This window comes from Lycorma delicatula, chromosome 4, assembly GCF_047948215.1.
Source record: "Lycorma delicatula isolate Av1 chromosome 4, ASM4794821v1, whole genome shotgun sequence".
Classification (NCBI taxonomy): Eukaryota; Metazoa; Arthropoda; class Insecta; order Hemiptera; family Fulgoridae; genus Lycorma; species Lycorma delicatula.
The window spans coordinates 217,221,259-217,244,210 of NC_134458.1; the positions used below are offsets into that span (position 1 = coordinate 217,221,259).

Genomic DNA, 22,952 nt, shown 5'->3' on the forward strand with positions numbered 1-22,952 from the left:
CAAAGAAATAAGTTATGAATTTTTCATTGTCAAAGGCGTGTGTACTTTAGTTACCATAGTTCCTATTACCTATATTTCATAATTTAGTTTCTTTTTCAGGTTTCTGTCCAACCTCACCATGTATGTTACAATATCCAATAATTATAAATACTTACATGACCTGGATAAAATTCCTCCTCCTTTACAGTGTGTACATCATTAATTTTAAGATTAATCCGAGGTGGAATGTCATCATTTAATGAGATCTCAGATTCCTATAAAAATAAGATGAAAAAAAACCTTACAAAAATGTTGAAATTAATTAATATTCCATAAAATATCTTTTTTTATTCTGACAAACTTAATTATACCATTGTAAATTTGTCTATTATCAAGATATACTGTCATCATAAAATAGATTAAAGAAAAACAAATTATAAGATAAAAATAGATGCGATCAAAGTCTATATTAACTATTTATATAAAACACATGAAATAATGTTAAGGTAAATATTTAAAAATAAAAAATCACAAAAAGATAATCCACAATTCTAAGGGCGCTATTAAAAATTATTTTGAGCATATATTTAAATACATTTTGATCAGAATGCAGATAAACTGTGTTTTTTTTATAATTATTATTATTTAAAAATTCTGCAACAGACGAATGTTGTTTCCATAAAAGAGAATATTTCAATATTTTTAAAATAAATTGGTGAGAAGATTTTTCATATTCAGAAGGAAATTAAGGCTCTTCTTCCTGTAAGTTGAAGTTATGAAAAGACAGTACTGTTGTCTGGTTACGTTTCTAAATTTCCCTTTAATTTTACTAAATTATAAAAGTAAACCCTATAAATTTCTTATAATGATATTTTATTAGCTGTCTAAAAAATTAATAACACAGGAAATTACTGAAATTGAAGATTTAAAATACCCAGAGGAGACTATTGAAGTCGAACATCCCTGAAAAAGAAGCCGTTAGGTCCATACACAGTAAAGTGGCTAATCTATCAATTAACTAAACACCTGTAGCAGAAAATTACTATCACTGAATGCTAAAATAAGGCACTACTGAACAGTCATTTGATCAGAAGCTCTATGTCCCACTGAACATCTGACAACTTCTAATAGACAAGTGAATGAACAATATTTAAAAAAAAAGTCTTTCAGCCCATCAAAGACAGAAAAGAAGACACAATAATGAACATGGAGAAAGTGTTCGATTTAATCAGAAAAAGAAAAATCACCTTTTATGGTCATCTACAAAGAATGAACCCTAACAAGCTATTTCTACATTTTAAAATCTAAAAAATAATAACAGAAAAATACATCAAAGAACATTTACTACGACAATTGCAAAATATTTCAGGTTTCCGGGGGGGGGGGGAAACTGTAGAAGAAATATTTCTTACCTGGACAGAAGAAAAAAGTAAAATACTTAAAAATAATGAAGGCGATATGAAAGAAAAAGTAACTGAAAAAGGGAAATAACAGGAATGTAAAAGCAATTAGATTAGACAAGCGAGATTAAAACTACAATTCAACCAAACATAAATCATGTAAACTTATGACACCAAATACTGACAATTAATAGCAAGTTATTTAACCCCCTTCATAGTTTTTGATGAAATAACTCATCAAATAACTACCCTGATAAAAATTTCCTTGACGAAATAATTTGTCATCCACTTCTTTGCTAAAAAGTGCCACTGATGAAATAACTCATCATTATGAATTGACACATTTTATTGGGTTACTGTAACATATGTGAGTCTAGTTCCATTTTTACTCTAATTTATTGCTGAAGCGGTAGTATCATATTGTTTCTCTATTCTATATGTCCTAACAATGTATATTCATTATTAGAGTTATATTTTACAAATAAATTAGTTGACATTCTTTATGTCAAGCAGACTAATCTTTACGTCAAAGATTTATTTAAAAAAAAACTACTAAACCAGTTTTTGAGGTTTCACCTGTGGAAACAGACTGATAATTATGACATGCTTTTGTTTGTAGCTGTATATACGCTATCAGGAATTACCTGAAAGCCACAAAATGAAAGTTATTACACAAAGAATCTACTTTTTACAACTCATGGATTTGGAAAAGTTTTAGCCCAAAGAATCAAACTTTTATTGTATTTCCTCAATTTTACTCATGATGATAATAATACTAATAAATCTCCAAAAAATAAAATCGATTATTGACTATCTTGTTAAAAAATTCAGAGATGTATATATACCTGAAAAAACTGTAGCAGATGATGAAAGTTTACTGGAAAGATAGGCTAAATTTCATTCACTTTATTAGAATAAAAAGAGCACACTTTGATATTAAGACATTTCAGAGCCAGAAACTGGATATATATAAATAAAATTTGATAGCATACGTAGGTGCAGGCACACAAATTGTAAAAACTCCTAATCATGAGTACACCACTAATATTGTCATTACTCTTTTTGAAACTAGTAACCAACTAGTGAACAATAAAGCTACCCCACCATCGTCCATTTAAATGAGGATGGTATTTATGACATATAAACTATGTGTAGTCTTGTACACTCAGGCGTACCATTCCTGTGACATATGGTTTAAATAGGAATTTTTACAATTCCTATAATCAATCTTTATTATACTGGGTTATTTAACTGCCTATTTGCAATTCATTTAGTAAAAACATAATAATTACATATATATATATATATTTATACCGACATTTGTAAAACTGATTATAAAAGCAAATGTCTATATACTGTATTTTTTGCAACATTTTACTATCTCTTTTTTCTTACACCGTACATTTTATTTTCATTTTCCAAATTTCTTCTTAATTTAACTGAAACACATTTACTTTTTACTTTTATTTTTTTTACTTATTGTATTGCCCATTAAATATAGAATTATATGTGCAATATATACCACAACCTTTTTTAAATTACCATTTTCAATTATCCAGATTTGGCCTTGCAATGTCCATCTGGATAATTGGTGTACCACTGTATACAAAATCGACCACTTACCACTTCATTTTCAACTTTTAAATTTTCAGATTTAACCGAGATGGTCTCTTCAACCATAACAAATCTTTTCTGACTGTCACTATTCATAATCTCAAGCCTTCTCTTCCAGGTGTACGAAATTTATTTTCTGTAATAACAAACAATAAATAAATGCTACAGAGTAAATATGTTTATGATTTATTGTACAATTTATAAAAGTAAAATAAATTGTATATGTAATTCACTTACCATACACAAACAGCACAGCCACAGTTAAATTATTATAATTATAATACAGTAATATTGTTGAATGTCATCTACCAAAACTACAAGCAGTTCTCTAGTGAAATTATTATCGCAATTATTAATAACAAAAAATTCCATAAGCTTCAAAAACGTAATCTATTTATTATTAAGAATTATTTAGAAAGAAATTGTATGCAATACTGTTAGTCAAAGATTTTTTTTTAAATTTGCTAATAAAAATGACAACAGCAGATCTTATCCATCTTGTACGCTTTTTGAAGTGAGTATGCTAATAAGGGCGCCAATATTATATAATCTTTTCGCTTAAAAATGTGAAAGTGTCTATATTAACGAGTTTTCCTTAACTAAAATTACATTTAACTGTAACGATTCCTGCATTATTTTAACTGAGAATGATACTGAAAAGGCCATTTGAGTTAATGATAACTCTTTTGTAGGCCCAGAATATAATCATCCTCTTTTAGTGAAGAAACGCTCTGTCTTTTTGTATAGTTTTTAACTTAGCTCTTCAATCATTCTTTCATATCTTGAATCATTTTATACTGATTTTTGTTGTGCCATTGGTGTAGTTAATATCAAATTACTTATTAAAAAACCTGCTGCGTGTGAATTTTATAATAAATTGTTGTCTTGGATACATCCATTTCGTACAAACAGAATTCCTTATGTTAAAATTGATAATTTTATCTCTAAGCCTATTTGTGCTAGATATGGATTAAGACAAGGCATGCATTTGGGTTCCCAAATTTTCATTGTATTTATAAATTACTGTTTATTCATAGGCTATTCTCATTTTTTTAATTTTTTGCAGATGATATATGAAATTGTTTAAGCCGATTACAAATCTAGTTGATATTCAATTACTTCCAATCAACTTGAATTGTGAGCAAAAATAGTATTTCTGCTAACTTTAAAAAAATTAATTTCATATTCAATTTGGAAGGTTTGAAAATGTTGATATAATTGTGCAGCTGAATAATATAAAATAATACTGCAATACAAAAGGTATCTTCTATTAAAGACTTAGCTGTGTTTTGGTAGCAAGTTATCCTTCAATGAATAAACTGGTAATACTGTAAGTCACTAAAAATGATAAATTTTATTAAGAGATTCTCTACAAATTTTAATTAAAATTTTAGGTCATGCATTTATGAAGTACTAAATTAAAATTAATAAACTCTGTTGTATGGTGACCTTTTGCTGACTTGCAATTAAAATTACCTGAAATACCACATAGAATTTTTTTTTACATGTGCTGCATATAAAATCAGTGATTCTATGCACATTACCAATCATAATTTTATTCATATTTTTAATTTGTTAAAAATACCAAGAAATAAGTAATTTCTGATCAGGACAGATTAAATATTTGCTACTAAAATTTTTAGTAATTATTTTGACTAACCTAATTTATTGCAGTTTTTAAACTTTCATACTAACTACATTGATTGGTATAATTTTCAAAATGTTCATGGTTCAATCAACTCACATAGATTATCTATTACTATGCCACCTATACTATGTAAAGTACACTTAATACCTTAACCTTATCAAGAGCTATTCTAACTTATGAATTATAATTTTTTTATGAAATTAGGTTGGTTTTTTTAATATTATTTTGTATTCACGGGTTTCATGCCTGTCTATATCAATTAAATAAATAAATACAATTTAAAATTTAACATACTTACCAAATAGCAATTGTACAGTCTTTGATTTAGGGTAAAAATAGAAAATTAGGCCACAACAGCAAAGACAATTGCAAAATTCCAGCAAGTACTTTGAAAGATTATTAAACTACAACGAAGCCAAGGTAACAATTCAATTCCAAAATCTAGCAACTTGAACTGAAAAATCCAAACAAAATAATTAAATCAAAACACACAAAATCAGCTAGAAATTAAATAACAAGGTAGCAAGGAATAATTTTACTGCAGCAAATTACAGAAACAATCATGAAAACAACCAAGAAAAATCTGAGAACTTGCTAGAAGAGATATGGAAATCTGAAAAATCCCTCAAGATTGAAAAAAATGCATTAATACATCGACTATACAAATAAGCAGATGAAACACAACTAAATAAAGACAAAAGTATTTCCTTCTTACCTCTGACAAACAAAAATATTTACCTTTCAAAATATTGCTGAATTAATCAAATACTTAACAACTAGGAGAATACAGAGAAGGATTCAGAAAAGTAAGATCATGTGCAGAACAAATCTCAAACCTTAAAACAATAATAAGGAGAAAAATGACAAGGCATAAAAACTAAGCAACTGTCTTCGTAGATTACAAAAAGGCAAACAACTCAATCAATAACACTTCCTTATTTAATATGCTACAAGAATTTGGTATGGATCCCAACACAATTAACATTACTAAATAGATTCTTCCAAACACCGCTCATAAACACCTTTCTTATAATTACCTAACGATAGTTCTTTATATTTTATAGTAGCTTGAATGAGGTTATATTTGATATTGATTCATTTATGTTGGCAATAATAAATAATTACTCTGAAGATAAATTTTTAAATAAATTAAATTAAAACAAAAATTATTTATCTGCATCCTGTTCAGAGATCACCTTGCTATTTCTTATTTAAGAACTAGAAATAAAGATCTCCCAGTTATAAGATTTGAACACTCACTATAACACTTGGCTGCTGTGACTAAAAATATACAAATAAGTTACTTATTTAATAAATATGTTTAATTACAGTTTACTACAAAACATCACGAGTTGGAAGGTGCCATTTTGGATTTAATGGAGGAACCCCCCACTAAAAAGATATTAATAAATCCCATTATAAGCTGAACCACCAGCCCACACTCTTGTTATCTAAAAACTTTTTCTATTTGTACGCCCCATTTTAGAATACTTATTTTTTTCAACATGCCCACAATAATAAAGGTTACAAAAAAAAGGGAAAAATACTAACTTAGCATTAATGAAAAAGCAGAATTAAAAAAACAATGCAAGCTGGTTTAAATATATAAATGTCAATAAGCACAGGTTCACTGAAGTTCTTTTTATTATATGTCGGTAAAATAGGTTCATAATATTGGTTTGTAAATCTTTGTTTACACACATCTTTGTTCTACATCATGCCATACATTTCAAATTATATGTGTGTGTGTGTGTGTATATATATATATTTTATAGTAAATTTTAAATTTAATAATACATTATAATTACTTGAATTAAAGTGAGGTGACCAACCCCTCAAGTCTCCTAGCATCAATAAGGATATGATAGCACTCACATTTAGTGATCATGGATTTATTCAATCAATGTATAATCACTTCTAACTACAAGTTACCTAATAAAAATTAAAAGTTAATAAACAATAGGAAGAATTAATGTTCAAGTACTATTAATAATTATGTACTAAAAATCTATTCTTTCTTTAGACAGAAATTTCTTAACGGTAGCTAGTTGCATCATTGCCTTAGAAGTAAGGTTGGGAGTAAAACAAATCTGGCAACTCATCCTGCCAAGTTCGAGGAAGTTGGCACAATAGATAAACTTAACTGTAACAGCATTAAAGATTGGGGCATTAAAATATGATATATGTGTAATCATTTCTGAAGGACTGTGAAATTGAAGTTCAGTTTGTGTTTTCATGGGGTAAATGAAATTTACAGTCTCACACTTTAAATGTGATTATACAAGTTGCTGAACTTTCCTTTTGAGGAAAACGATTTTACAACGAACTAAAATGAATTTACATGACTGGTTAAAGCTCACGCTACCAATTATCAATATAAAAAAAACTCAAACTTAAATTCTATTGATTTATATTAGAATAGCATAACATTACTTACTCAGTCAGATAAACAAAGTAACCACCAACAAGTACACAATAATAAAATTAGAGCATCTACAACATATCTTCCTAACAAAGCTTTCCCACAATTTTATCAGTGATGCCAACACATGCAAATGTATATTTTAATACCTACGATATCTCGATATAATCTTGGAAAAAAATATATATATACATACGTATAATATTGCACATTATACTTATTAAATAATTTCTCATTCACGGAAAAGTTAAGTGGTTTAATGTAAAAATAAAAAATGTAAAGAAATTTTCATAAAATTCTTAGAACCGATTGTAATTTATTAAAAAAAAATATATATTAAGCCGGCATTTAATAATAATAATAATAATAAAGTTTTCATATACTTGTTTGGAGTTGTTTATTGATCCCAGACATCTTGAAAACCTAAACATATTTGTACGCACAACGATGACAAAATACAGAATGCATCACCCAAAATCCGAAGTGAAATGTCTGTATATCTCTTAAAGAAGATGATAGAGGCCGCCTCGACCTAAAATCACTTTGTAACAGACACATTGCTTCAATGAAGTGACATTTTCTCTCCAGATCTGAAACATCATCATTGTACAAAGCTGTACAAAGGCAATAGGGTATAAGGAAATTTACAGACTGAACTCGGTAAAGTCATTCCCTGGATCCTAAACTTAAAATTTCAAAAGATCGGTAATTCTGGAGAAGTGTAGGATTGTACAGACTGTGTTAAATGTACCACATCACTAAATGAGATATGCCTCAATGGCCTCTCGTACTGGAGTTCCGGATGTGAAATATCTCTCAGATGAAAAGATAATAATAATGTTTTCGTTATATATAAAAGTAATCCAAAAATGTAGTAGTTGAACATGTTATTAATTATTTGTATTACAGCTTTTTTTCCATGACTGTCGAAGATGATATTAATTTAAAAACTCATAGTTCCGTAACAAAACCGAACCAAATTTATTATCTTTTTTTTCTATAAAAAAACGTACTTCAGACATATTATAAGAATTTAGTTGTTGTTTTTTTTTTGTGTAGGCTCTTATCATCTAAACTCCCTCCCCCACAAATAACTCTTGAAGACCGGACCTGTCAGAAAGTGGTCGGCAAGGAACACAGTGGAACCCACGGGTACTGATAGAACTCATACATCCCCGTCAGGCCTCTCCTTACTCTTTTTCATTTTATCCTCCGGAACCATCGTAAGGTATTACTTCAGAGTATATATATGAATGTAAATGAAATGTAGTCTTGTACAGTCTCAGGTAGACCGTTTCTGAAATGTGTGGTTAATTGAAACCCAACTACCAAACAACACTGGTATCCATGATCTATTGTTCAAATTCATATAAAAGTAACTGCCTTTCCTAGGATTTGAACTTTGATTCATCCACTTGACACACTAAGATCACGTGCTCAACATCATCAAGGGTGTCACAATAGAAACACAAATCTTACTTGCTGCCCTTGTGAGCAGATACAACCTGAAGCAGAGATGACCGAACAGGAACTGAGTAAGGAAATAGTTTACCTTACAGCTGTTTCACACTGGTGTCAGATGACATTATTTTTTAAATCGGTATAAACAAATTTTAGAATATGTTCAAAATAAATATCAACTGATATAAACTTTTTTAATGCAAGTAGATATCTATAATTTGTTTGTTCATGATAATGTATAAATGAGGTGAATGAATGTTGTTAAATGTCTTGAAGGAGAGAAGCTCAACAGCAAATGTTAACAAATATTTATTTCATTCTTCTCTTACAAGGATTTATTCTTAAAAATCTTGAATTTTGAAAAAGGTCGGTAGAATGTAAGTGGCAAAAATGGTTTAAAAGGTTAATTGTCGGAACATTTGGATGATTGTTGGGTTTTGATTAAAAAATTGAGATTTCTTCTGTTACTCTAAGTATGAGGAGAGTTACGTACATTGTTATTTGTAATGGACCAAGCTAAATCTCTGAGCTGGGAAAATTTAAAACGTAAATAATTACATTGGATTTTATTAATATTCCCAGTAATCGGCTGCCATTTAAGTCCTGATTGGATTAGGGATGGATTTGTAAATAATAATCTTTGAACTAGGGACTTTGAAGAACCCTTTTACATAGATTTTGTTTATCTTTTCTGGTTTCTTTTAGTCATTCATTACACCATCATTCTGTACCTTTATCTTTGAATCTGTCTTCTCTAAGGTATTTCATGGGTTTTAACTTGATGCCCGCTGTGCATGTAGTTATTACAATTACAAGGTCATCCAGAAAGAAACCAAATATTTGATATTCCATATCATCATATTTGCCTATTCATTATTTAACCAGTGGTGGTGTGTCATTACAAACAAATAAAATATTATTTTTAAAGAATCCTACTTGGTTTTTTAGAAATAAAACTTTGTTTGTCATGTCACTCTGTTTTGATTCCAGTCAGCAAATATGTATATAACGAAATTGTACATTTTTTCTTGTATAAAAAAAAACTACTAACATTTACATGTCAGCTACACTAATATTTATAAAAATTAACACTAACTATAACAATATATATATGTGTTTACTTTAAATAATGGGTAACGGGGTTTTTATGTACATTATTCATGTTGTTAATAAATATTTAACCGTAAATTAAGTTTTACCGTAACCGCTGATGAGTTTATTTGATAAAAACAAAGTATTCCAAGAGTTAATTAATGTCCAACTGTTTGAGGTTACAATAATTCATATGACGGGCTAAGAAATGCTACTATGCCAGAGGAGGTAACTTAAATAGTGCAGGAGGTGCGAAGCTACATAGTGAGTGCCTCAGAGCACAAGGCGACTGCAGAGGTTGTTAAGGGGTGATGTCCACCCAGGCATCTTTCATGCTAGAGGGATACGTAATGAAGCCAGGCGTCTGTGTAGGGCAGATATTAATCGGGCTAAGAGAGCTATGTGGGCTGACCAGCTCTGTGAGGTTGATGTTGACATGTGGGGGAGCAGCTACAAGATAGTAATGAAGAAGTTTGGTCGTTCCCTCCTCGTTCTGCCATGAGTTTGGTGGATTGTTTGGAAAAACTATTCCCAAAGGCTGTTGAGTGCCTTGGCAGGAAATCGCTCTGGAAGGTTCAGTGCCTCTCTTTAACCGGGATGAAGTAACAGCTGCCACCATGCGGGTTAGGCACAGGAAGAGTCCTGGACTAGAAGGCATCACCATTTAGTCCATCTAGAAGCACCGAGTGATGCAGTGCAGGACCTGGTCAATGTAGTCCCGCAAAAGCTACAAGATGCTGCTAACTACTGCTTACACATGACTTTGTGCCAGATGCTTGGTTGGTGCTATTGGAAAAGGGTAGGAATCAGGAACTTAATGTCACTGGCTACCGTCCTTTGTGCCTACGGAGTACACTTGATAAGCTATTCGAGCGCCTTCTTGTGGGTAGATTGACGACCGAGTTGCATGCTAGGGTAGGTAGTATGGTTTTCGCAAAGGTAGGTTCACAGTGCATTCTCTCAACCGAGTAATGAAGCTGGTCGATGAGGCTGCTGCTGGATCCTGGCGTATCAGGATGATTCCGGTTGTTGAAAACGCTTGCTATAGCCTGCGCTAGCGAGTGACTCATGATGAAGTGGGGAGACGTGGTGCAAGTGCGTACTCCAGCGGATCATAAATCTGTACCTGTCCCGTAGGTATGTAGCCGCCAACTCTGAAGTAATGCAAATTACCCATGAGTTAGAGGGTGATGTGTCGCACAGGGCTCGGTTCTCGGTCTTCTGCTATGGATCATCACATATGATGTTGTGTTGAGAATCGGGTATCCGGAAGGGGTTACGGCTGTAGGTTTTGCAGATGACCTGGCCCTGGTAGAATATTATTTACATTTATAGAAATGTACAGCATAGTACTGTATTTCCAAAAAAAGTGTTTCTATTATTTATACATCAAAGTTATTTTACTAGTTTTTTTTTTTTTTTACATATGAAAAATGTAAAAATTAGAAATGAAATAAAATTAATTATTAAACCAAATTAAACATACTTGATTACTTTTATTTTAACTTAATGGCTAACAGAAGTGTTAGTTCTCTGTTTACTATATTTATTTCAATGTTGTGCAGTGTACTTTGTCAGTCATTTGTGACATTTATTTATTTTTTTAAACGGTTTGCAGTACAGCTCAAGCTCTTTACCACATCCTGACCCCCATAGGGGAAGACCCCTTCCGCCTTGTGATAATCCCAGTCCCTCCCCACATATCCCCCTCCATTCCTAGTCCTTATGGGTTTTACCATTTCACCAGAGGTCATCTTTTAGACCCTCTTAAACAGCTAACACTTCACAGTCATCAGTCTGGCCTCTGTCAGGAAGCCAACAATGCAAATGCCTCTGCAGACATTTCCATCATTGTATTTACACAACTTACCATTGCTTTCTTCCAACCATGATCCACCTACCATAACTTAGAACTCTCAAACAAATAAATCGATTTGCAGAAGTGTGATCCCCATGCCTTCCTCTAACACTGAAGGTTTTACACAAAAATTCTTTCCTTATCTAACTTCAATTAGAATGTGCACTCAGATCATTACTTGGTTGAGTCTTTAGACACCAAAAGTACTAATCTCACACCAATTACGTTTTGTGTTATAAAACAAAATGTTGATCGCAAAAATAATTCTGTCTTGCAATTCAATTTACTCAAAGTCTTCTTGTTTACTCAAAAATCAAGAAACAGATTCACAAATTTAATAAGCTTCTAATGAAAACTTACCATATTTTTCTCTGCTCTGGTCTGCTTTCAGAAGTTGGGTAATGCCTACACCCTCCCATATTGCAGCTTCATCACACATTTATCCAAAGATCCATTCTCATCCTAACAGCAAATATCTAAGCTTACTGGGACGTCATGCCAAAACACCTACCTTGGTAGGTAGTAAGCACCCAGGCAGGCCCCTAGCTACACGGGTTGCTATTCTATAATAGCATCAGACACCCTCAGCCATCCTCCGCAGGCTAAGAATCTAAGGAAGCCAGCAACTATGTTTCACTACCTTTTGGTCTTCCAATTTAGTTGCAGATCAAAAACAAAATTGATTCTCGCAAGCTTTTTACTGCTTTAGTATGTTCAGCTTTGTACCTGGAGCAAACTATAAAACACATCATCAATGGCCCTACACTCCAGAAACAAGTTGAAGTAATAACCAAATCTGTTAACCAATTTTGTGAAGCACCATGTCCAGAAGGAGATTGTGTAATATGCTGATTGGGGGAAATCCACCTAACAACTTGAATACTTTTAAAAAAATCCTAAGCCATCTGAAAAAAAAAAATGTTTTCAAAAAACCTTACATCTGGGTTGAATGAATACTGCACATGTAAACACCTCACATGTATGAATAATGTAAAATATTAGACAATTTATAATGTTTAAATAAACATCTGAACCAGGAATTAAATAAATATTTGAATAAAAAAAAATCCCTTCCGCACGCTGTAAGGCAGAGGTAGATTTCATCAGTGTTAAAAAAAGATTTCCACCTTAAAGTTATGAAATACTTCAAATTTACTCAATATGACGATAGTTGCATGTGAAAAAAGTTTCACATGTTTAGCATATAACATGCCCTATCTTTTTACAACTTCAGGAGCATTTTGGTCATCCCTTGTCGTAAGGGTAGGTCATATCAAAAATTCTTAAAGAACAGAAGTTTTAGGTAATGTTTGGAGCACTAACAACTAATTTAAACCGATTGCCTACTGTGCCTAGGGAGAGTATAACTTTTTATCTTCAAAACTACATTTTTACACACCCTGGGCCAATGGTTGGCGATATCAAAAAACTTTAGTTATATAAGTTTTAGGCCCTTATCGATAGAGTAGTAACAACTTTAAATGAATTCTATATTTTTCTTAATAATTAAGTTATAGTGATATTTTGAAAATGCACCCCCCTTTTCTGATTTTGTACGTTAATGAACTTAACTGAGATTTTGTGACAAGTTATTTGAAAGTGAAATATATATATATATATATAAATTTTTGAGCTGATGGTGGTTTTGGTGTCTGGGGGGATGTGAAACGCAAATGTATGTAGAAATTTTCCAGAAATCGAATCATTGTACCCTTTACAATCGCTAACTTTATTATGAAATCTAACCCAATCTATCTTTCCCCGCTAACAATTTGTTTTAAATATTCTAAAAAATGCTTAGTGGAATTATATGTTTTCAGTCATTTGACTGGTTTGATGCAGCTCTACAAGATTCTCCTTCTTGTGCCAATTGTTTCATTTTATTATCTCTCTTATATCTTAACCCCCTAAGAATTTATTACAAATATTCTAAAAGTTGCCTACGTGAATAATATGTTTTCAGTCATTTGACTGGTTTGATGCAGCTCTACAAGTTCTCCTTCTAGTGCCAATTGTTTCATTTTATTATCTCCCTTATATTTTCCCCCTAACAATTTGTTTTAAATATTCTAAAAGTTTCTTAGTTGAATAATATGTTTTCAATAATTTGACTGGTTTGATGCAGCTCTACAAGATTCTCCTTCTAGTGCCAATTGTTTCATTTTATTATTCGCCATGCAAACTCCCCCCATAACAATTTGTTTTAAATATTCTAAAAGTTGCCTACTTGAATAATATGTTTTCAATCATTTAAAAGGTTTCATGCAGATCTACAAGATTATCTTTCTATTGCCAGTTGTTTCATTTTATTATCTCCCTTATGTCTACCCACCCCCAACAGTTTGTTGTATATATTTTTAAATTTGCCTACTTGAATAATATGATTTTAATCATTTGACTGGTTTCATGCAGCTCTACATGATTCTCTTTCTAGTGCATGTTCTTTCATTTAATTAACCCATTTTATATCATTCCCCGCTAACAATTTGTTTTAAATATTCTAAAAAATCCTTAGTGGAATTATATGTTTTCAGTCATTTGACTGGTTTGATGCAGCTCTACAAGATTCTCCTTCTAGTGCAATTGTTTCATTTTATTATCTCCCTTATATCTTCCCCCCCCCTTAACAATTTGTTTTAAATATTCTAAAAGTTGCCTAACTTGAATTATATGTTTTCAGTCATTTGACTGGTTTCATGCAGTTCTACAAGATTCTCCTTCTAGTGCCAACTGTTTCATTTTATTATGCACCATATGAACTTCCCCCCTAACAATTTGTTTTAAATATTCTAAACGTTGCCTACTTGAATAATATGTTTTCAGTCATTTGTCTGTTTGATGCAGCTCTACAAGAATTTCCTTCTAGTGCCAATTGTTTCATTTTATTATCTCCCTTATATCTTAACCCCCTAAGAATTTATTTTAAATATTCTAAAAGTTGCCTAACTTGAATTATATGTTTTCAGTCGTTTGACTGGTTTGATGCAGCTCTACAAGATTTTCCTTCTAGTGCCAATTGTTTCATTTTATTATATTTCTTATATCTTTCACACCTAACAATATATTTAAATATTCTAAAAGTTGCTTATTTAATATGTTTTCATTTGACTGGTTTGATGCAGCTCTACAAGATTCCCCTTCTTGTGCCAATTGTTTCATTTTATTATCTCCCTTATATCTTCCCCCTAACAATTTGTTTTAAATATTCTAAAAGTTGCCTACTTGAATAATATGTTTTCAATCATTTAAAAGGTTTCATGCTGATCTACAAGATTATCTTTCTATTGCCAGTTGTTTCATTTTATTATCTCCCTTATGTCTACCCTACTGCTAACTACTGCTTACACATGACTTTGTGCCAGATGCTTGGTTGGTGCTATTGGAAAAGGGTAGGAATCAGGAACTTAATGTCACTGGCTACCGTCCTTTGTGCCTACGGAGTACACTTGATAAGCTATTCGAGCGCCTTCTTGTGGGTAGATTGACGACCGAGTTGCATGCTAGGGTAGGTAGTATGGTTTTCGCAAAGGTAGGTTCACAGTGCATTCTCTCAACCGAGTAATGAAGCTGGTCGATGAGGCTGCTGCTGGATCCTGGCGTATCAGGATGATTCCGGTTGTTGAAAACGCTTGCTATAGCCTGCGCTAGCGAGTGACTCATGATGAAGTGGGGAGACGTGGTGCAAGTGCGTACTCCAGCGGATCATAAATCTGTACCTGTCCCGTAGGTATGTAGCCGCCAACTCTGAAGTAATGCAAATTACCCATGAGTTAGAGGGTGATGTGTCGCACAGGGCTCGGTTCTCGGTCTTCTGCTATGGATCATCACATATGATGTTGTGTTGAGAATCGGGTATCCGGAAGGGGTTACGGCTGTAGGTTTTGCAGATGACCTGGCCCTGGTAGAATATTATTTACATTTATAGAAATGTACAGCATAGTACTGTATTTCCAAAAAAAGTGTTTCTATTATTTATACATCAAAGTTATTTTACTAGTTTTTTTTTTTTTTTACATATGAAAAATGTAAAAATTAGAAATGAAATAAAATTAATTATTAAACCAAATTAAACATACTTGATTACTTTTATTTTAACTTAATGGCTAACAGAAGTGTTAGTTCTCTGTTTACTATATTTATTTCAATGTTGTGCAGTGTACTTTGTCAGTCATTTGTGACATTTATTTATTTTTTTAAACGGTTTGCAGTACAGCTCAAGCTCTTTACCACATCCTGACCCCCATAGGGGAAGACCCCTTCCGCCTTGTGATAATCCCAGTCCCTCCCCACATATCCCCCTCCATTCCTAGTCCTTATGGGTTTTACCATTTCACCAGAGGTCATCTTTTAGACCCTCTTAAACAGCTAACACTTCACAGTCATCAGTCTGGCCTCTGTCAGGAAGCCAACAATGCAAATGCCTCTGCAGACATTTCCATCATTGTATTTACACAACTTACCATTGCTTTCTTCCAACCATGATCCACCTACCATAACTTAGAACTCTCAAACAAATAAATCGATTTGCAGAAGTGTGATCCCCATGCCTTCCTCTAACACTGAAGGTTTTACACAAAAATTCTTTCCTTATCTAACTTCAATTAGAATGTGCACTCAGATCATTACTTGGTTGAGTCTTTAGACACCAAAAGTACTAATCTCACACCAATTACGTTTTGTGTTATAAAACAAAATGTTGATCGCAAAAATAATTCTGTCTTGCAATTCAATTTACTCAAAGTCTTCTTGTTTACTCAAAAATCAAGAAACAGATTCACAAATTTAATAAGCTTCTAATGAAAACTTACCATATTTTTCTCTGCTCTGGTCTGCTTTCAGAAGTTGGGTAATGCCTACACCCTCCCATATTGCAGCTTCATCACACATTTATCCAAAGATCCATTCTCATCCTAACAGCAAATATCTAAGCTTACTGGGACGTCATGCCAAAACACCTACCTTGGTAGGTAGTAAGCACCCAGGCAGGCCCCTAGCTACACGGGTTGCTATTCTATAATAGCATCAGACACCCTCAGCCATCCTCCGCAGGCTAAGAATCTAAGGAAGCCAGCAACTATGTTTCACTACCTTTTGGTCTTCCAATTTAGTTGCAGATCAAAAACAAAATTGATTCTCGCAAGCTTTTTACTGCTTTAGTATGTTCAGCTTTGTACCTGGAGCAAACTATAAAACACATCATCAATGGCCCTACACTCCAGAAACAAGTTGAAGTAATAACCAAATCTGTTAACCAATTTTGTGAAGCACCATGTCCAGAAGGAGATTGTGTAATATGCTGATTGGGGGAAATCCACCTAACAACTTGAATACTTTTAAAAAAATCCTAAGCCATCTGAAAAAAAAAAAATGTTTTCAAAAAACCTTACATCTGGGTTGAATGAATACTGCACATGTAAACACCTCACATGTATGAATAATGTAAAATATTAGACAATTTATAATGTTTAAATAAACATCTGAACCAGGAATTAAATAAATATTTGAATAAAAAAAAATCCCTTCTGCACGCTGTAAGGCAGAGGTAGATTTCATCAGTGTTAAAAAAAGATTTCCACCTTAAAGTTATGAAATACTTCAAATTTACTCAATATGACGATAGTTGCATGTGAAAAAAGTTTCACATGTTTAGCATATAACATGCCCTATCTTTTTACAACTTCAGGAGCATTTTGGTCATCCCTTGTCGTAAGGGTAGGTCATATCAAAAATTCTTAAAGAACAGAAGTTTTAGGTAATGTTTGGAGCACTAACAACTAATTTAAACCGATTGCCTACTGTGCCTAGGGAGAGTATAACTTTTTATCTTCAAAACTACATTTTTACACACCCTGGGCCAATGGTTGGCGATATCAAAAAACTTTAGTTATATAAGTTTTAGGCCCTTATCGATAGAGTAGTAACAACTTTAAATGAATTCTATATTTTTCTTAATAATTAAGTTATAGTGATATTTTGAAAATGCACCCCCCTTTTCTGATTTTGTACGTTAATGAACTTAACTGAGATTTTGTGACAAGTTATTTGAAAGTGAAATATATATATATATATATAAATTTTTGAGCTGATGGTGGTTTTGGTGTCTGGGGGGATGTGAAACGCAAATGTATGTAGAAATTTTCCAGAAATCGAATCATTGTACCCTTTACAATCGCTAACTTTATTATGAAATCTAACCCAATCTATCTTTCCCCGCTAACAATTTGTTTTAAATATTCTAAAAAATGCTTAGTGGAATTATATGTTTTCAGTCATTTGACTGGTTTGATGCAGCTCTACAAGATTCTCCTTCTTGTGCCAATTGTTTCATTTTATTATCTCTCTTATATCTTAACCCCCTAAGAATTTATTACAAATATTCTAAAAGTTGCCTACGTGAATAATATGTTTTCAGTCATTTGACTGGTTTGATGCAGCTCTACAAGTTCTCCTTCTAGTGCCAATTGTTTCATTTTATTATCTCCCTTATATTTTCCCCCTAACAATTTGTTTTAAATATTCTAAAAGTTTCTTAGTTGAATAATATGTTTTCAATAATTTGACTGGTTTGATGCAGCTCTACAAGATTCTCCTTCTAGTGCCAATTGTTTCATTTTATTATTCGCCATGCAAACTCCCCCCATAACAATTTGTTTTAAATATTCTAAAAGTTGCCTACTTGAATAATATGTTTTCAATCATTTAAAAGGTTTCATGCAGATCTACAAGATTATCTTTCTATTGCCAGTTGTTTCATTTTATTATCTCCCTTATGTCTACCCACCCCCAACAATTTGTTGTATATATTTTTAAATTTGCCTACTTGAATAATATGATTTTAATCATTTGACTGGTTTCATGCAGCTCTACATGATTCTCTTTCTAGTGCATGTTCTTTCATTTAATTAACCCATTTTATATCATTCCCCGCTAACAATTTGTTTTAAATATTCTAAAAAATCCTTAGTGGAATTATATGTTTTCAGTCATTTGACTGGTTTGATGCAGCTCTACAAGATTCTCCTTCTAGTGCAATTGTTTCATTTTATTATCTCCCTTATATCTTCCCCCCCCCCTTAACAATTTGTTTTAAATATTCTAAAAGTTGCCTAACTTGAATTATATGTTTTCAGTCATTTGACTGGTTTCATGCAGTTCTACAAGATTCTCCTTCTAGTGCCAACTGTTTCATTTTATTATGCACCATATGAACTTCCCCCCTAACAATTTGTTTTAAATATTCTAAACGTTGCCTACTTGAATAATATGTTTTCAGTCATTTGTCTGTTTGATGCAGCTCTACAAGAATTTCCTTCTAGTGCCAATTGTTTCATTTTATTATCTCCCTTATATCTTAACCCCCTAAGAATTTATTTTAAATATTCTAAAAGTTGCCTAACTTGAATTATATGTTTTCAGTCGTTTGACTGGTTTGATGCAGCTCTACAAGATTTTCCTTCTAGTGCCAATTGTTTCATTTTATTATATTTCTTATATCTTTCACCCCTAACAATATATTTAAATATTCTAAAAGTTGCTTATTTAATATGTTTTCATTTGACTGGTTTGATGCAGCTCTACAAGATTCCCCTTCTTGTGCCAATTGTTTCATTTTATTATCTCCCTTATATCTTCCCCCTAACAATTTGTTTTAAATATTCTAAAAGTTGCCTACTTGAATAATATGTTTTCAATCATTTAAAAGGTTTCATGCTGATCTACAAGATTATCTTTCTATTGCCAGTTGTTTCATTTTATTATCTCCCTTATGTCTACCCCCCCCCCCCCCGAACAATTTGTTGTATATATTATTAAATTTGCCTACTTGAATAATATGATTTCAATCATTTGACTGATTTCATGCAGCTCTACATGATTCTCTTTCTAGTGCATGTTCATTCATTTAATTAACCCATTTTATATCTTTCCCCGCTAACAATTTGTTTTAAATATTCCAAATAATGCTTAGTGGAATTATATGTTTTCAGTCATTTGACTGGTTTGATGCAGCTCTACAAGATTCTCCTTCTAGTGCAATTGTTTCATTTTATTATCTCCCTTATATCTTCCCCCCCGAAGAGCAGGCAAGGCTCTTCCAACCGTTTGTTTCGACCATTGATTTTTTGCATGAGCGACCAATGCTGCATACTGCTGCGAGCTGTTGAACGAGGTGAGTGCTGCATATTGCCGCAAAAGACGAGACCAACCGATTCGAGAGGCCATACTCCTCCATGACAACACTAGGTTCCGTACTGCAGTTCTAACGGTCTCAAAACTAGAAGAAATGCACTGGACTCAACTTGACCATCCTCCTTACAGACCGGACCTATCGTCCTTGCGATGTTAATTTGTTTGGGCCACTTGAAGAAACTTGAGGAGGGCAACGATTTGAGGATGACGAGGGCATGGACGGATTCGTACGCAATCGTCTCCTGACGCAACCAACTTCATTCTACGATGCTGTGATAAAAACCTTCCTTCTCGCAAGGAAAAATGTATTTCTAAGACAGTAAACTATGTAGAAAAATAAATTATATTTACCTTTTATTTTTCAATAAATAAATTCTTTTTAAAAATAAAATAGCGTTTATATTTGATTTACCTCGTCTAACTAAATAATTTGACACTGTTAAATCTTAGGTAGAACAGGTATAAAAGATATTCCCTATATAAATCGCACAAAGTTATTTAACGGGTAGATTTCAGAAGGTTAGTTTAGGATCAGCATTCAGTAAAATAAGCTGATTGTACAGGTTCAACGCCGGGTCTGATCTTTATCTCTTTGTACATTTAAAGAATATTTTCTAATATTTGCTGATAATATTGCCCTCTGTTGTGAGGCAACCTCCATGGTGTCATTGATAATTAAAAAAACAGAATAATGACCTGGATAGATTCAGAACAGATTCGATTCAATCGCTTCAAGACTTAATTTACAATTTATAGCACAGGCAAGGCGGTCAAACTTTCTGATAGAGATTACATTATAAATGTTTTGGCTATATTACTGAATCTCTTCACAACAGGTTGAAAAAATAAAATATTTAGGGTTGATTATTGGTCACAACCTAAATTGTATAGATCATTAGTTATCTAAAAACTAATGATATAAAGACCAAATTTAAAGTCTGCAATTAATCATCCTTTATCTGAACCCAGAAGTGAAATGTTTAAAAGGAATTTTTGTTATTTCATTCCTAAGACCTATAAAAAATTGCCAGTTTATTAAGAAAAGTATGGCAATGAGTAAATCTCTGCATTATTCAAGAGAATCGTTATTTTAATTTCTCGACTGTCTTTTTTCACTCGAGCTAAATTCTTTTGTTAGTTATTTATATGTATAATATTTAATAATATAAGTTATATATTTTTTTACGTATTGCACGTATGGAAACTTATGGAACACTCTGTACAACTTTTTTCGTTTAATTAAACACCATACATCATTCAGTGCAAATTTTTCAGGAGACAAAAACTGTTTTTCTTAAAAAGTATTAAAAAAAAAAATCATGTAAAATCTATTGTAGAAACCTTTTTTAACTATGTACTTGCCTATTAAAAAAATTGTTCCTTGGTGTTTTAATAACATTTTAAATATTGGGTGACTAATGGAGTTTCAAAAATAAACACATTAGTTGTAACATATTTTTAAAGAACAAAAATCATTGGATAACACAGTTATTAATTATTTAATACTTACAGTTCATATTGTTATTAAAGGTATTTAAATTGTCAAGTGCACAAAACTCTTAGATTATGATTTACAGAGATAACATTAAAAAAAATAACTTTATGATTATAAAGAAAAACTAGGATCAACTAATGATACAAAAGAGTCAGTATTACTTTAAACAAAAACGAATGATACATAAGAACAAAATTTGATAAATTTAAAGTATAACAATTATTTTAATTAATCTTCTTCTTTACGGTTCTTGCTTTTATTGGCCAATTTTGTATTATCAAAACATCTTTTTCTATCTTTTGGCATGTACTGCATGTATTTTTGTAAATAATTGATTTATCTTTAAGTATGGCACATACTTAAAGCTTCATAAGCTTTGTTTGATGGTTCTTCTAGTATATTTATACTGGAAATCTAATTTAATTTAAGGTACTTTTATTATACCCATTCACAATGGGTATGATCTACTCTGATAACTCCCTATTTTTGCGAATCAAAATTAAATTGATGATAATCAGAAATTTTAAACAAGTCCTTTTTTGGTTGATTTAAAATACCACAGCCACCAATTTTTTAAATCTATAATTTTTTTGTTTAAACTCTATTGATAAAAAAATTATTTTTCTTCTGCGAGTTCTATTATTGTAAATATAATTTTTTTGAATTGCTCACCGTCTGTCAAAAAGAGAACACCAAAGAACTGAATGGTTCATATTTTGGCCTGCACATTTATCACTGTACAAGTGCAATTCAGTAATGTTCTTTAGAACCTCAAAGTTAATGTACTCATAAAGGAATGAAGATACTTCATTTGGACCTTTCCAGGCTTCTCCTTCATGATGCAAAAAGAACATTGCGTTGTTATTCTTTGTGTTATGAACAGAAAAAGGAACAGCTGATATTTGATGCAAGTAATACATTTCCTGAATAGGAATACATGGCAAAGAAATTTTTTGCATGCAGTCAAAAGTTAAGCGCGAGATGCTTTCTTCAGTTTTGCTAAGTTCAGTAGACTGACACAAAGAAGAATAAAATTCTTTTATGGACTAAAATCTAAACAGTTGCAACATGTTTCACTACAGCATTAAGATTATTATCTTTTAATTTTAAAGTCAGTCTTTCACATTCACACGTATCTATCTGTGAACGACCAAAGTGGTAATCAGAGTTTTGTAATAAAACAAATATTTGACTTCGGAATATTTTTTTCTTAAATAATTCAAACATAACCTTAACATTAAGTGATACATCAATATATTTGATTTCTTTGTTGGAGTAGTGACTAATTTTGAGAGGAAATGATTGAATATGGTTCATGACAGTGGATATGCTATCGACAGATATATTTTTTTTATTTCCTTGTTGACCTCGTCTAAATCATGAGGAGAAACACCTTGTAAAAATAGTTTTTGTAAACATTGGATTCTTTCTGCAGAAATAGAACGTAAACTAATAAAAGTCCGTCAACAAACTTGAATTTTTACATCATTTTTATCAATGACATGATATTGGAAATTTTAAGAATGCTCTCGTTGCTGATATTTTCTGTCAGCCGAGTTTCTCATGCAACTGGCCTCCGTAGCGAGTGGTAGCATCTCGGCCTTTCATTTTTAAGTCCCGGGTTCGAATCCCAGTCAGGCATGGCATTTTCACAAGCTACAAATATCGTCATTCATCTCATCCTCTGAAGCAATACCTAACGGTGGTTAAAAAAACAGGTTCTCACGCAATGTTTTGTGATTTTAACAGCAAGCATTAGCCTTTGCAGGAGTAAATCCTGTTCATTTTTACTTTGA

General features: G+C 31.9%; 1 pseudogene; it reads right to left on the reverse strand.

Annotated features, from left to right (window-relative positions):
* Positions 1-4,969: 4,969 nt before the first annotated feature.
* LOC142322803 (protein argonaute-2-like) overlaps positions 4,970-22,952 on the reverse strand; it is an 82,475-nt pseudogene continuing 64,492 nt past the window's right edge.